General features: G+C 37.1%; 1 long non-coding RNA gene across 3 annotated transcripts in view; it reads right to left on the reverse strand.

Annotated features, from left to right (window-relative positions):
- LOC111771418 (uncharacterized) overlaps positions 1 to 15925 on the reverse strand; it is a 165000-nt gene that overhangs the window by 25925 nt on the left and 123150 nt on the right. The window contains exons 5-6 of one of the 3 annotated variants that reach the window (XR_011434402.1): positions 12054 to 12208; positions 7011 to 7103 (exon numbers count right to left, since the gene is read on the reverse strand). This is a non-coding gene — a long non-coding RNA (uncharacterized lncRNA). The remainder of the gene's footprint in view (positions 1 to 7010; positions 7104 to 12053; positions 12209 to 15925) is intronic. The other 2 variants (XR_011434400.1, XR_011434401.1) reach the window with 2 other exon arrangements.

Below are 15925 nucleotides of genomic sequence, written 5' to 3' on the forward strand. Positions count from 1 at the left end.
ATAGCCCAGGATCAAATCCAAGCTGAACCATTTACTTTCTCCTTGACTTTGGGAAAAGTTCCTTAACTTTGACTTTGGTCTCCTCTTTGGGAAGGAAATAATATGCTATCTATTTCTCCTTGTTGGAGACAGCAATCTCATTGTTGGTGACAAAATGTATAAGCACCTAGCAAAATTACCGATAACGTGGCTGCCTAAGATTCCATTTTCCCTTTACTTCCTCCTCTTCTAGCACACAAACTTGTATTACAGTGACGATTCACAATTTTAACTTTTATTTCAAAAATTTGGCAAAGTGCTATGTACCACTTCACGATTATTAGTAACTCTTTAAACTAGTGGATAAATAAAGATAAGGTAGAATTAGTTTTATAAGTGATGCATTAAAACTATGGCATAATACAAGACAGCTGTGCTGGGGAGCCCAGTGGAAGTGGTATCTTACTAACTCTGGTGTCCTGTCTGCTTAGAAAGGCTTCACAGCGGACCCTGGGATTGAGAGGAGGGAAATGTGTGTTTCAGTCTTGGCCTGGCCACCTACAGTCTGTGTAGCCTACAAGAAGGCACTGAACTGCTCTGAGCCAGTTTCCTAATCTCTAAACAGCAACACTGATATAGACTTTACAGGGTTGATGTAAAAATTAAATTAGATACAATATAATATATAATTAATATGTAACAGTATGTAACACATAATGTGCATAATTGGTAACTCTAAGGAGTTATACATGATTATTAGTGAGATTGTCTTGCTTTATTTGTATTTTATTCGAATCTGTCTCTAGAATGCTGAGCCAAAAGCTAAAGCCATTTTCTAAAGGAGGTCCTTAACATTTTAGGTTTGAGTCTTTGTTCTTTTCCAGCAAGAAGCTTCAGGTGTTCCAGCTCACCAAGCCCTCTGCCTGGAGCGGCATGGGCAGCACTGCCTGTGGCCTGGCTAACTACCAGCTTACCAGGAGGGGAACTGGCTTAATTGCCTGAATTCTGGCTTCACAAAGCAGCTTTCACACCTAAAGCTGGAGCAGCTCACATCTGTGGCTGTCAGGCTTCTGCCCCGCAGATGAAGAAATCAGCTGTGCCTGGTCCCCAAAGGACGCCCAGGGGGTCCAAGCCTCATGCATAAAGTCAAAACACACAAGCTCATTTCCATACAGAATACAAATAACATATTCGTTTAATAAGATAACTCCTGAAACACTGCACGTATTATTTTAAGCTCCTGTGCAGGTAATTACAATCCTGCTTAGGAAAAATCGATGCAACCATTAGATCAGAGCCAAATTCCTTTCCTTTTATTTGCAGTGGTGTCATCACTATGCATATTCACAGTACTTTGCTTAAATATACTCACCAGAACAATTTTCTTCTTGAATGTTGAGGTAATTTATGGTATTATCTCAGGCTATGCACTATGTGTGTGTGTGTGTTCGTACAAATGCAGTAGAGAAGGACTGGAGAGAGAAGGGACGACTTATTAGCTCTTATAGATGTAGGTGTTTTATTCATTTTATAGCTATAAAATATATATTTTTGTTGCCGTGCCATCAAAAGAATCACTAGGTGCTGCTAAGGTGCAGGAATTCACAGGATGTTCTGCATACAGTACTGTGCTTGACTTCACATCTGAGAGCACCAACAGGGCTCTGATAACGGCACCTCTGAGGGTGAGATTTTTAACTACTCAGCGACTGTTCAGTTTAGCAACTGCATAAATAGGGTAGAATGCACGTTTGGGCAATTTTGCAAACTTTCATTATTACCAGTTGTGGTGGTTTTCTACCGTTTCACCTTAGCTAAGCTGTGACTACATTTCCCCAGTAGTTCCTTCCCTGAACGAGTCCTGGTTAGGGTTAGCCACAAGAAACATTTGTGCAAGGTATGGGATGCAGAAATAGAAGTAAACCAGAAGTCTTTCTCCTCCGAAGGTTGAGGTGAGGTCGGTGGCTGCTGCAGCTCACACACAACGTCGCTGATCAGCCGGCTCATGGTGCAGGTGTGGGCAGCAGTGGGGCCAGCAGGTGCTGCACCTTCACGTGGGTCTCCTCCAGCTTCCACACTTCTTAAGTTGGAAATATGTGCAACTCTGTGGCTATTCCATTTCTAACTCCTTTGACTTGACACCCATTTCCAAGTTTAGTTGACCGAGGCTTCTAGTATTAATATTCGAAACTAAAGGTTGAAATTAAAAGCCATCATATTAATCAGAATTCGCTGTCTCTTGTATAATTTTTCACAAGGGACACACAGGTGATCCACAATGTCTTCCGAAGTATGACTCTTAGTATTAACATTTTTTGTTGGCATCAGCTGCTTCTGTTATTGGTTGTTAGTTCTATTGCCTCTTTTCAGTCTTACTGTCCCTGTTATTTTAAACACAGTAGGAGGAGGGCAGGTGTCCCAGCAAAGTAAGACATGAATCAGCAATGTCCACTTGTAGCTACTTCGGTCAAGGCCGGCCTTATATGTAAGCATTAATTACTATGTGATATACTTTTCAGGTTACAGCTGAGAAATCCTCCCAAGCCAACTCACAGATGCTTAGAAAATATTTCCAGAGGGCTGTAATATCTTCACTCCCCGACTGCAACAATGGCTTGCTCACTATCATTAGCAATGTCTCCCTTTTGTGAAAGAACTGTAATTCCTGAAAACTCCTAACAAAGTGCCAAATGTGCTGGCAGGAGTGACCCTAGAAGCTGCTACTTCCTCAGTGGAAATTAATTATATAAATTGTTTTTATTTTGAAAAGCTGATAGCCGGGCACAGAAGCACTAAAACACAGGACAAGGATGTTGACGGGTGGAAGGAGAAATGGGTTGAGCTGGGACATTGGGCACTCCCTAGAGAGTGGGTCCAGATGAAGCTTGGAGGTTGTTACAGCTTAGATTTCTACAGTTGACAGATATTGAACTTTTCCAGATAAACTTTTGTTCTTCTTTGATAAGTTATAAAGAAGGCTCATCTTAAAGTACCAGGAAGGCAGGTAGAATACTTGTCAACTTAGATGAGATCTTTACTTGATCAGAAACTCAAGTGGTGTCTTCACTTTACTCACTTATGGCTCCAGTGGAGCGTGCCAATATGCTGCTACGGAGCTGAAGAGTAAAAACAGTCATGGTGGGGGAGGGGAGATGGTGTAGGGAATAAAATCATTGCAATGTTTATATGACCATGGCCAGCAAAGCAAAACTCTGACATGAAAAGATCTTCAATAAGTTCATTGTGTGTTCCGCCAGATTCCTCTCCCACAGTTAGATGTTTTCTTTGCAACTTAGAAACACTTCATACTCCTCAGAAAGCAGGGTCACTTTCAGATGAAGCACTGAAAATACTGAATCTCCTTCCTTACGTAGTGAAGATGCCACTTTTCTTTACTTCTGTATCTCACAATAATAAACCGTTTCTAATATGATTTTGTGTCTCCTCAGTAACTCATGGAGCTGGCTTAACTTGAATATCCACAGAAAGAGGGCTATAGTTTTTCAGATCCAATAAACTCTTGTTTAATACTTTCTTTCTTTTTTTTTTTTTTTGCCTACTAGTTTGATTTCCTTTCTACTCATTACTCTTAGAAGTTTCCACATACAAATAAGAAGTGTATTAGGCCATGTTATTTTTCTTCAAATCCATTTAATTCTCACACTTCTAATTTTCATTCACTGACAAATAGAGAGATAAACACGTGGATGGACTTATAGACAGATATGGATATAGCTATAGATATGAATGAACAGAGACATAGATACAGATGTAGATAAAGATATAGATTGATATATTTAATAAGGTATGAAAGGACAAAAAGCAAGATGGAAGGAGCTGCAGCCTGGAGAATCTGCCTTTGGGCTCTTGGAGAATCTCAAAATTTGCAAATTCCAATTATAATGGGGTGACGACAGTGAAATGAGGACTGCAAACAGGAAGTAATTGAAATCCTGATTCTAGGAACTCCCTTCCACAACTACTACTACCAAAAGTAAAGAACATCCAGTGAGAAGTCCTCATATTCTGAGATTTAGGGTTTCCTCACTGTAATTACTGACTTTCTGACTAATATGAAACTAAGTCTGCCAGTAGAACAATGTCAGCCTTTTATGGCCTCATTTTTTCCACTACAGATAGAAAAGCAGTGCCACCAAGCATTTCAGGAATTCTTATAACAAGAATAAAGGAGACCAAGATGATGGAGAAAAATCATTCTGGAATAAACAAAGATAATATATATTTAGAAGAAGACAATCGAAATGGGACAGCTAGAGAGAATTCAAGAAGATATTGCACTCATGAAACAAGAACAAAATGCAGCACAAAGTAGTAGTGAGGGAACAAGATATTGCTAGAAAAATAGGACAAAAAGATAAATTCAAAGAAATCCCTTTGAAAGTGGAAGAAAAAGAAAATATGAGAGATTTGATAAAAAACAAACAATCCAAAACTGTCAACACTCAACTAATAGAATGTTCAGCAGAAGAAAACAAGGTAGTGTTGGGGAATAATTTCTAAACAAAAATAATAAAATACAATTTCTCATGAAGGACATGAGTATGCATACTTAAGGAACCTATCGAGTCTATAGAAAAATTAATTAAAGAAATACCTAATGATACCATTGCCAAATTTTAAGAGAACAACAAGCCAACTAACAAAAAAATCATTAAAAAATGCTTTATATTTCCAATATCAGTTCCAATATCTAACAATTAAAAAATGGACAAAAAGGTAAATAGGCACCTCTCCAAAAAAGATATGCAGATATGAAGCATACAAAAAGATGCTTAATGTCATATGTCATTAGGGAATTGCAGATTAAAACAATGATAAGATATGACTACACACCTATTAGAATGACCAAAATCCATAAAATTGACAAATACTAACTGCTAGAGAGAGTGTGGAGCAGCAGGAACTCATTCGTTCCTGATAGGAAGGCAAAATGGTACAGCCACTTTGAAAGATAGTTTGGCAGATTCTCACAAAGCTAAACATAGTCTCACCATAAAATTGAGTAACTAAGCTTCAGAGTATTGGTTGAGTTAAAAGCTTATGTCCATACAAAAGCCTGCATGTGAGTGTTTACAGCACCTTTATCCATAACTGTCGAAAGCTAGAAGCAGCCAAGATGTCTTTCAATGAGTGAATGGATAAATGAAGAAATGGTACATCCGTACAACATAATATTATTAAACAATGAAAAGAACAATCAATCCTTCAAGCCATGGAAGAACCATAAATGCTGCTAAAGTAAAGAAGCCAATCTGAAAAGGCTATATACTGTCTGATTTCAACTATATGACATTCTGGAAAAGGCCAAACTCTTGAGACAGTAATAAAGAAAAAGCAGTGGTTGCCAGGAGTTCTGGGACTAGGTGAGTGGGGTGGAGAAGTGGGGCTGGGATAGGAGTGAATAGATGAAGCACAGGGGATTTCTGCGTTTTTGAGGAAGATTGGCCCTCAGCTAACATCTGTGCCCGTCTTCCTCTATTTTATATGTGGGATGCCTGTCACAGCATGGCTTGCCAAATGGGGTGCAGGTCCGCACCCTAGATCCAGACTGGTGAATCCTGGGCTGCCAAAGCAGAGCGTGTGAACTTCACCACTATGCTACCAGGCCAGTCCCACACAAGGCATTTTTAGGGTGATGAAACTCTTCTGTATGATATTGAAACGGTGGCTATGAGACATTATGCATTTTTCAAAACTCATAGAAATGTTGAACACAAAGAGTCAACCTCAATGTAAACTATGCACTTTAGTTGATAATAATGAATAAATATTGGTTCATTAATTGTAACAAATGTCCCAAACTAATGCAAGTTGTTAAAAATAGGGGAAACTTTGCTGGAGGAATATATGGGAACTCTGTACTACCTGATTAATTTTTCTGTAAGTCCAAAATTGTTCTATAAAAAAGCTGTAAATTAAAAAGAAGGAATAACACTAAATAAAAGACATTAAAATCTTTCAGGAGGGAAAAAAAGAGAACAATACTTCCTACCTATAAGGATAAGAATCAGGCTAGCTTCGGAGTTATTTTTAGTTTTCATCTATCTTTTTATGATAAAAATATTAGAAAAATGCCTTCAAAATTCTGAATAAATGTGTTTCCATGTTAGCATTCTATATCCAGCTGAGGGATCATTCAGTATGAATGTAGAATAAAGATACATTTGTAATGCAAAATTCAGAATATGTATCCCCTGCCCCGTTCTAGGAAGGTACTCCAGCAAATGTGGGAGTTAGGTAAAATAAAGCAGGGCACAAAAATGGTAGGTCCAAACTTGGGAAAAGAGAGGAAGGATGCGCTGGGATCTCTAGCAGAGAGGTCGTAGGTGGTAAAGCAGGACTGGAAACTATGAGGCCACAATGGAGCAGAGGACAGAGAGCAGGGGAGGTAATCAGAAAAAAGAAATACCCAATTAGAGAATTGAAAACAAAAATTGAGTGATAAAGACAAGTAGAGCAAGAAGAAAGCAAATGCAATTATATTCTTCAATGAAACCAAATATATATAAAAAGGAAATGATAAACTATAGTACTTGGTTATAAAATAAATAATATATAGTCATAGTAACGTCAGCACTGATTTGTGATTTTTTTAGTTTTAAAATTCTACCTGAGAACTAAGCACTAAAGACTTAATTATGCTTGCAGTAAAAATGTAAATATGATCAGCTTAGAGAGAGTGAAAGGAAAAATGAGTCGAATTAGTCAGTTTGGGCTGCTCGACCCCTCCCTGTGTCCTCCACTGTCCCCTCCATTGTCTGACTGGATTTCCCCATGAGGCACTTCTAAGCCTAGTACTTGCTTTTGTTTTGTTGTTTTGTTTTTGCTTTTTAACAATCCTGTTTCAGTGTCCTGTTCTTCAAGTGACCACTAACCAAGGTTCAAGTTTTATACAAATGAAGTTCGCAAATGCAAAAAGATAAAAGCAGAGGATTCAAGGGAAAAAAAATCTCCCCATTTAGTATGAAAAAGCTCTCCCCCTCCACTCCAGTATGAAAAACTATAGTCACCTGCCTCCAATGTCCTGGGACCCGGGTATGGGTAGCCCTCCTTTGTGACTGCCCATGAGTCCGATTCCTCCTCCAGCTCTCCCACAGGACAGCCTGCCAATAGATGCCTGTGGTTAATTTTAATTGTTTTTAAAAAGATAACATTTATTGAAATCCCTGTCCCTTTAGCCACTGGGGGTCACAAAATCCAGCATAAAGATTTTATAGACAAAGCATAATTGCTGAATACCAGGGTACATCACCTTATGATATTCAAAATCTCATCAAGACTTTTTCTAAAATTTTCAGTGATCTGAGATCCTGAAATTGATAAATTCTTGAATCATTTCTCAACAGTTCAATAGATTAACAAAACATTTAAGTGCCTACTATGAGTCACACAATGTACTTGGTTCTAGTGTGCATAAAACAAATCCAATCCTGGAGGTATATTTTTACTAGTGAAATAGACACCACCATATGACACATTCGACAACACAAAGGAAAGAATAATTAATTTTATTAAACCAAGATCAGGGAAGCCTCTATATAGCAGCAAACCTCACATTTACAGTCCCACGACACTTGACAGTACACGCTGTGACACTTCAAAACACTATTTTTACTCATGTTGTTTCTTCTGCTTGGAATGCTTAACCTTCTCTGGCTTTCATTGTAAATAACTATTCACTTTTCAAAGCCACAAATGGGTTTGACCTATTCTGTGAAGAGACTGAAGAGCGAAAGGAATAGAGAGAAGGAGGCGAGGGGTATTATAATCAACACAAGAGCCAAATTACAGAGGGTTTCCTATGCCATTATGGATAGAGAGCTTGAGTTTTTCTGAGAAGAGTCGAGAGCCATTGAATGTTGTTGGCCAGATGGTGATATTTTCTAATGGTGAGTCTGGCATCAATTTGGACAATATATTGGAGGTTAAAATGAGACTAGAAACATAGAAAAGAAAAGAGTTGACAAATCTGGTAGAATTAAAGCAATGATAAGTGAAAGATTAGAGGGAATACTTAAGAGACATTCTAGAGTAGTATTTTCATATCTTGAATTGTTTAGATGTGTGTTATGTGGTTGAAGAAGGCTTCGAATAAGCCCGGTGTAAGGAACTATAGTTAACAAATAACATGGCATTTGAGTTTCAAAAATTATGTTTCCTACATTCTCTCTTGGGGGCTATGAACACAAAATAACTCAAATTCAGCACAGAATGGACTTCTGAGAGAGAGTTCTTCATAAGAAATTAAAATATTATGATGAAAGAGAAAAAGAGTTTAGAAGACATTTCCACTTGGGGACATCAAATATCATTTTCTTAAAGAAAAAGATGACTTTTATTGGGCCTTCAAGGACAGGTGAGGCTTCAGGAGGATGGGCAATGGAGGACGGTCAAAAGCGCATGGATACCAAGAACTTCGGACATGTGTCTGAGCATCAGTGAATCACTCTCCTCACGGTTAATGAAATCATATTTGTGGAACACACCATTGAGGTGACTGCGTACAGGCTTTGGAGTAAGATACATTGATATACAAATGATGATTCTCACTTCCTATTTTTTTAATTTGAGCAAGATTCTTAAAGTCTTAAAATCTCTGTTTCCTAATACACTCACAAGATCACAATGCGTATCTTATACATGGTACGTCATAAGCACTGAATAAACACTATAATTATATAAAAGCGCTGTAAATGCAAAGCTCTAAACAAGTGACAGTATTATTAACACATTAAAAATGTTTGTCTCTAATAAAAGACTTTAGATTTTAAAAAGTTTGTTACTCTCTCATTTCAAGAAATACCAGAATTGACGTTTCTTGTTGACTGCAATGGCTGTATATTTAATGGAAATGTCTTCCCTACTTGTTTTTTCTTATTACAGAAATACTACAAACTAGGTAAATAAAAGGCTATTAAACAACATTGTTGAGACATACATGCAAATATTTCAATCCCCCATTTAGCCTATTTCAAGATATACTAAAAATATTGCAAGTCACTAAAAGAATAACTCACCTGAAAGTGTAACTGTCCCTCTTTACCTTTTCTTAAAAGAGACTTTGGTTAAAATAAATGACTATTTCTTTATGAAATAATGTGGGTGGACTGTGTAACGTGTTTTTCCTCCCTACAAATTCAACCTGAGCTTGACAGCAGCAGAGTTATTGATTAGACATCATCAGTGCTGACATACACAGAGAGAATATAATTTCGTTTTATGGGCAGCTATGCTGTTAGATAGAATTCATTTTACAAAATGGCTATTGCTAGGCCTTTCGTTATAACCACTTTGAAGAATTTTGATTTACATTGGAATAATATTTTCTTACACCACATTGGTTTTCTAATGGCTTATCATTTATAAATAATTTAACAATGACCAGTTTTATATACTGTAGTATGGGGCACTCAGCAAAAAATACCAGATCCATTCAGGTATATATTTAATCTTCATACTTGAAAGATAGTTTGCCTTATGTCTGTGTGTATATATTCTCAAAACCAGGAGTTACTACTTTGGGACTTTGTATGACTTGGCATCATTTTCAATTGGGCCCAACATATAGTTTCAATGCTTTAGTTTATTTATTTATACTACACCTGTTCTCATGAAGATTTTGAAGTAGAATATTTGCTTAGTATGTACCAGGCACTTTCACATTTACGATCTTATTTATACAAAGATGAAGAAGACCCGATCCCAAAGTTCCTAATCTTAAAGCTCCAGAAACTCATAAACTAACTATGGACCAGCCCAAATGATGGTGCTATTTGAAACAGGAAATTAAATTTTACTGTTTTAACACAAAGGAAATACTTACTCCAAACATCTTGGGAAGAATACCAACACTGCTCTGGAGGCTAAATGAACATCTCTGCCTTAGGTGATAACTGGGCCATTGAATAGACTATATTTGGAGTAACAAACGTCATCAGCCAGGTCTTGACAATTCAAAAACATAGTGATGATATGATAACCTTCACCTTTTTAAAAAACTATTTTGAATCTTTCACTCAATAGAGGAGGTGATTGAGACACCAATAATTAACATGCCAATGCTTGGAATGATTTATTCTCCCATGGAAATCTTAAATTTATTTTGGAGAAATCTATGCCCAAAATCCAATGACATTCTTAGTGGAATGGCTTGCTCAGCGAAAGCTGACACTTTCCCCTGTTTATCCTGCTCCTTGTGTGGGAGAAAAATATTCCATTCATTTTTTTCAGCTTTATTGAGGTATAATCTCCTCCTCTCCCCTCCCCTTCTCTCCTCTCCTGTCCCCTCCCTCCCCTCCTCCCTTCTCCTCTTCTCCTGTCCTCTCCCCCGTCTCTCTCCCTCCATTGGTTTCTTCTTGTTCCCTAACCCTCCCTCTGACAAGCACACATACACACACAAATTTTCCTGCTTATTGTTGTTTTTTTGAGACTAACATGATAATTACTGACATAGCCACCAGTTAATTACCTTAACGTAAATGCTCTAAAACGTATTTTTGCTATGCTGAAAAGGAGAAAGACATGAAGAACAAAACAAGGTGAGTCATTTTGCTGATAGGAAAGGTATTAATTTTATATGTGAGAAGACATTTAATGGCATTTAATGGTGTATATACATAAATACACACATACACACACACACACATCCTTTTTAAAAAAGTATTCTTTCTCTCTTAAGTTCATATGACTCCAATCTTAGATGCATGGGAAATAAAACACACGGTCTAGAATCTCTTTCTTCTGTTTATTTTGAGTTCTTTATGGAACAACTAAGCCAAGAACATAACATTCTCTTTTTTCATGAATAGCTAATTCCATTTTAAAAGGAAAATCTTTCCTTTCAAAAAGTTGTAAAATAGAATTATTTTAAAAATAATTCCATCTGCCTCATTGTGGAATATAATTTAAAAATGTATGCTGAGTCTAAAGTATTTTACCTGGTCATGAAATAAATACGTGTACACATACTACATATCTCATTAATTCAAGTCTTTGTGTCTGGTATTGAGCTTAAGTTTCAAGGGTTGCATGAACATTCATATTGTCAGTGCTCTCAGGAGCACCAATATTGGACATACATTATCTGTGTAGAGCCAGAAAATAATGATCAGCCAAAGGTGGCCTGTCCTTGATGTTACAGATCGTCTTGATTATGTAATAAATTAATAATATTTACTACTTACGCATCAACTTAGTCCTGTTGGCTGCAGCCCTACAGCCTTGTCCTTGCATTTGAAACAATTGTCTGGTAGAATTAAACTTGAAAAACAATCTTCAAGCCTTCTAGTTATGTTCCCCTGCCTCTCACTCATTGTCACCTATGTGGTAACACCACCAGGGACGCCCAATCCAGTAGCACGCACAACACATCCTTAACCGTGGGGCTGTCGTACTTCATGAAGGTCTAGGATCAAGTAGCACATGCTTTGACATGGTTAAGTTATCTGCTGGAGATAACAAACCAGTAAAGTATACTGTGATTCCTCAGTCTGGAATCCTCTTTGGTCTGAGCACAGGCTATTAAGAGCTCGGTTTTCTGTCTCTTTATTTCTCATTACTTGACATAAAGAAAATGAAATAGATTGAGTGGATGCCTGTCTGTCTCTCTTGCTCTCTTTCTTTTTCAATTTTTTCTATAAAAGAGGGAAAAATGAGAGCCCAATAAATATAGCTGAGGGGATGAATCCTGTGTTGTTGCTACACTGTACATATTCTTATAGCCTTCTAAATCGTAAAATGTTAACAGCAAAACTAAATCTTGACATGTTGATAGCTAAAACCATACTGCAATATGGCACATCAATTGCCTGTTATGTTTTTGAGAAACAAAAAATATTCTCTTCTGTACCATTAACATAAATCGTACTGGTTAAAACACTTTAATACCCCAGGTGTTTTTCTTTGTTTGTTTTTTCAGATGGCACATTTGTTGATGTCAGTTTGGGAGGGGGAAGGGAGATCAGATAAACTGTAGATTTGCTGTGGGGTTATAAACACCAATCAAACTCAATAAGCTTGTCAGATAAACATTTCACATTAACCAAAATAATAACCTGTCGTATGACTTGAACCAGTTTCTCTTTTTCCCGTGTTGTAGAAGAACGATGTCGTGCTGTAAGCGGCACAGCTGGGTATTTTGATTTTTTTAAGAACAACTAGTTTTCAAAGACTTCCATCATCTGATAGCTCTCCAGAGTGAGTTTTAGCACTGTTGTGAGCAAGGAAAGGGACTAAGATTAACAGAAAGTAAGAAATAGTCCACTGGAGATAATTTTTTTACACATTGAATGAGTGGAAAAATACTGGAAGTAATATTTAGTCCCAGGAGGCAGATATCAATTAATTTTTTAAACCTACATATAATAGACAATTTTCCTTTTTTTAATATTTGGAAGGCTGAATGAAGCAAACAAGGGCAAGACCTCAGCATCCTCTCTGCTAACCACGAGTGGCTGACCTGGTTCAAAGCTGCTCTGTCCTCTCACTGAGGCGAGTACTTTAATCCCTAAAGGTGGCAGCAGCCTCTGTTTGGAACCCTTTCATTTTGAAAGTGAACGGAGCTCTAAAAAACCTCCTGAGTTCACATAGGGTAATCAGATTTCAAATCTGTTTCTCAGGAGATCACTTTTGTAGGTTGCACCAGTTCACTGAGTGGCATGTTTATTTTCTCAGTGCCCATCTGGACCCTGGCACTCTTGTGTTCCCACAGTCATCTCCTTCTGCATGCCCTGTTTTCTCTTGTACTGAAACACATTTTGTTGCTGGATGTTGGTATAGCGCCAGGTGTTATTGCATAATTAAATTCAAGAATTGAACGTAATATCTCTCAATCAGAGATCACTAAGACTCTCTCAGTTTGAAGTCTTGAACCCTTTCCTTAGGCAACTTTAGGTTTTGGAGATATAAACAAGGACACAGTTACTTCAATTAAAGGGCTTGCAATCTTTAGTTACATAGAAGAAGTTACTCAAATATTCATAACCTGAGGCAAATTAAATACATGCCATGTAAAAAATGAAAATAAAAGAAGATTCAAAAGTGGAATGTTGACAGGTTAAGAAAACACAATATGACAGAAATATAATCAATAGTGCACCTTGAAGAATTATGTTGACATGGAAAGTTGGGAGTCAGAGAGGGAATTCCAAATAGAAGGAACATAAACAAAGACACAGGAATTCATCAGTCCTGTTTGAGGCAGAAAAAGTAATGTAATTTTGACACATAGGAGGATAACAGCAAGTAGCAGGAGATAAGTTTGAGAAGGAGTGTTAGAACAATGCCACAGTAGAAAACTGGGAGGCCACAGAATTTATTATTACTCAGAATTATTTAGATAACCAATTAAATTTGAATGAAGGTTTTAAGGAATGATCAAATACAATTCCATATGAACTTTAAGAAGTCTAATCTGACTTCTTAAGATTAGCAAGTGAAGACAGAAGATATATATATAAAACTCCTGTTTCCTTAGTGCTGACTTCTAAGAACCACCCTAACCTAAAGAATTAAGAAGATTTTCCAGTATTAGATGGTGTCACTAAGTAGTTGCAAGATGATGTTGACCAAGTGACATGTCAATATTTACCATCTCAGTACAACAACTAGTAATATTCACTGACAAATTTCTAGGCTTTTTCAAGAGACATACTTTCCCCATTACATCCCTGTGTGAATGAAACTAAAAATTATTATATGTATATATTATATATACACATATACATTATAATACATATACATGCATTATAATATATGATATATGTAATATAACATTTATGTATGACATTAATTTATATATCATATACATATATATATTCTGACAATAAATATCCATGATACATATGCATGAATTGCTCAGGGTGTCTAGAATAACAGTATGCTTTAAATAAATAGAAAATTACCCCTGTTAGCAAATATCAGGATATAAGAGCATGACAGTAGGTGTGGTTCTTCTAAAAAATATTCCCTGAGGGGCTGGCCCCGTGGCCGAGTGGTTAAGTTCGCGCGCTCCGCTGCAGGCGGCCCAGTGTTTCATTAGTTCGAATCCTGGGCGCGGACATGGCACTGCTCATCAGACTACGCTGCGGCAGCGTCCCACATGCCACAACTAGAAGAACCCACAACGAAGAATACACAACTATGTACCGGGGGGCTTTGGGGAGAAAAAGGAAAAAATAAAATCTTTAAAAAATATATATATATATTCCCTGATGTCTATAATGAAAGAGGAGTGGATTCTATTGTTTTGGGGTAAGGAGCATCTACCATCCACCCTGATCCATCCAACCTTCAGAACTCCACAGTAATTCAAAGCTTCAGACACTGGTGGAGATACCCTTATCTACCCACTCAATATTCATTCTCCCTTTTCCTTTCTACAACATTTTGTCAGTCATCAATGCACCAAGCTAAGAGTTTCTTTTATTCCTCAGGTACCCCCGCTCCGCTCCTTACAGCAAGAAATGGCCATATGACAAAATTTTTGGCCGATGAGATATAAACAAATGTCTTCTGGGAAGATTTTTTTATAACAGTTTTACTGAAATATAATTCACATAACCTACAATTCACACATTTAAAGTGTAAAATTAAAAGCTTTTTAATATATTCACAAAGTTATGCAACCGTCATCACAATCAATAGTAGAACACTTTCATCAATCCAAAAAGAAACTCTGTACTCATTATCCCTCCAACCTCCTATGCCCTAGACAAACATTCCTTTCTCCACAGAATTGACTATTCTGGACATTTCACATAAATGGAGTCATATAATATTTGCTCGTTTGTGACAGGCTTGTTTCATTTAGCTTAATGTTCTCAAGCTGTTCATATTGTAGCATTATTCCCTTTTATTACTGATAATATTCCATCATATGAATAGACTGTATTTTGTTTATCCATTCATCAGTTAATAGACATGCGAGTCATATCCACTTTCTGACTATTATGAGTAATGCTACTCTGAACATTCATGTCCAAGTTATTCTGTGAACATAGATTTTCATTTCTCTTGGATATGCTCTCTTGGGAATAAGATTTCTGGGTCATATAGTAACATTAGTAACAAACAGTAAAATTTTTGTTCAACTTTTAAACTTTTTGCTTATGTTAACTTTTTATGCTTATGTTTAACTTTTTAAGAAACTACCAGACTGTTTTACAAAGCCACTCCTCCATTTTACATTCCCATCAGCAGTGTCTAAGTGTTCCAATTTCTCCACATCCTCAACAACATTTGTTATGATCTGTCTTTTTTATTATAACCATCCTCTCAGGTTACCATATTGTGGTTTTGATTTTCATTTCCTTGATCACTAAAAATGCTAAGCACCTTTTCATGTTCTTACTGGGATATCATCTTCAGAGAACTATCTATCAGATCTTCACAGTTAAGGGTTGTCTAGAATGTTCAAACCCAACTCATTCCAAAGAAGAAAGAAAGTTCTTGTCCTTGACTGGCTCCTGGGACAAAACCTCTAAACCCTTGGAATATCTTGACTGATAAGGGTTTCTTTGTTCACCTAGGGCCTTGGCCCACACAAGGTAGTTTATGCTAACAGTGCGATTTATGGTAGGGGCCTTGGGCCAAGTGATATCAGTTTGAGCTCTGAAGGGACTGGACACTGAGTAATTAACATCAACTCCATGCAAATTTTATGCCTACATAATTGATCCCCATGAAACCCTGGACACCTAGGCTCAGGTCAACTTCCCTAGTTGGCAATACTTTGTGCTGTTGTCAGAAATCATCACTGGAAGAATGAGGCGCTGTCTACATGGCTCCAATGAGAGAGGACAACTGGAAGCTCACGTCTGGTCTCTCATGGACTCTGTATTATGTGGCTTTATCCTTCGTTGATTTTAATCTCTGTTCTTCTGCTGTAATCAACCATAACTGAGTATAACAACTTTGCCGAATTCTG

Source organism: Equus caballus, chromosome 31, assembly GCF_041296265.1.
Source record: "Equus caballus isolate H_3958 breed thoroughbred chromosome 31, TB-T2T, whole genome shotgun sequence".
In the NCBI taxonomy this organism is placed as follows: domain Eukaryota; kingdom Metazoa; phylum Chordata; class Mammalia; order Perissodactyla; family Equidae; genus Equus; species Equus caballus.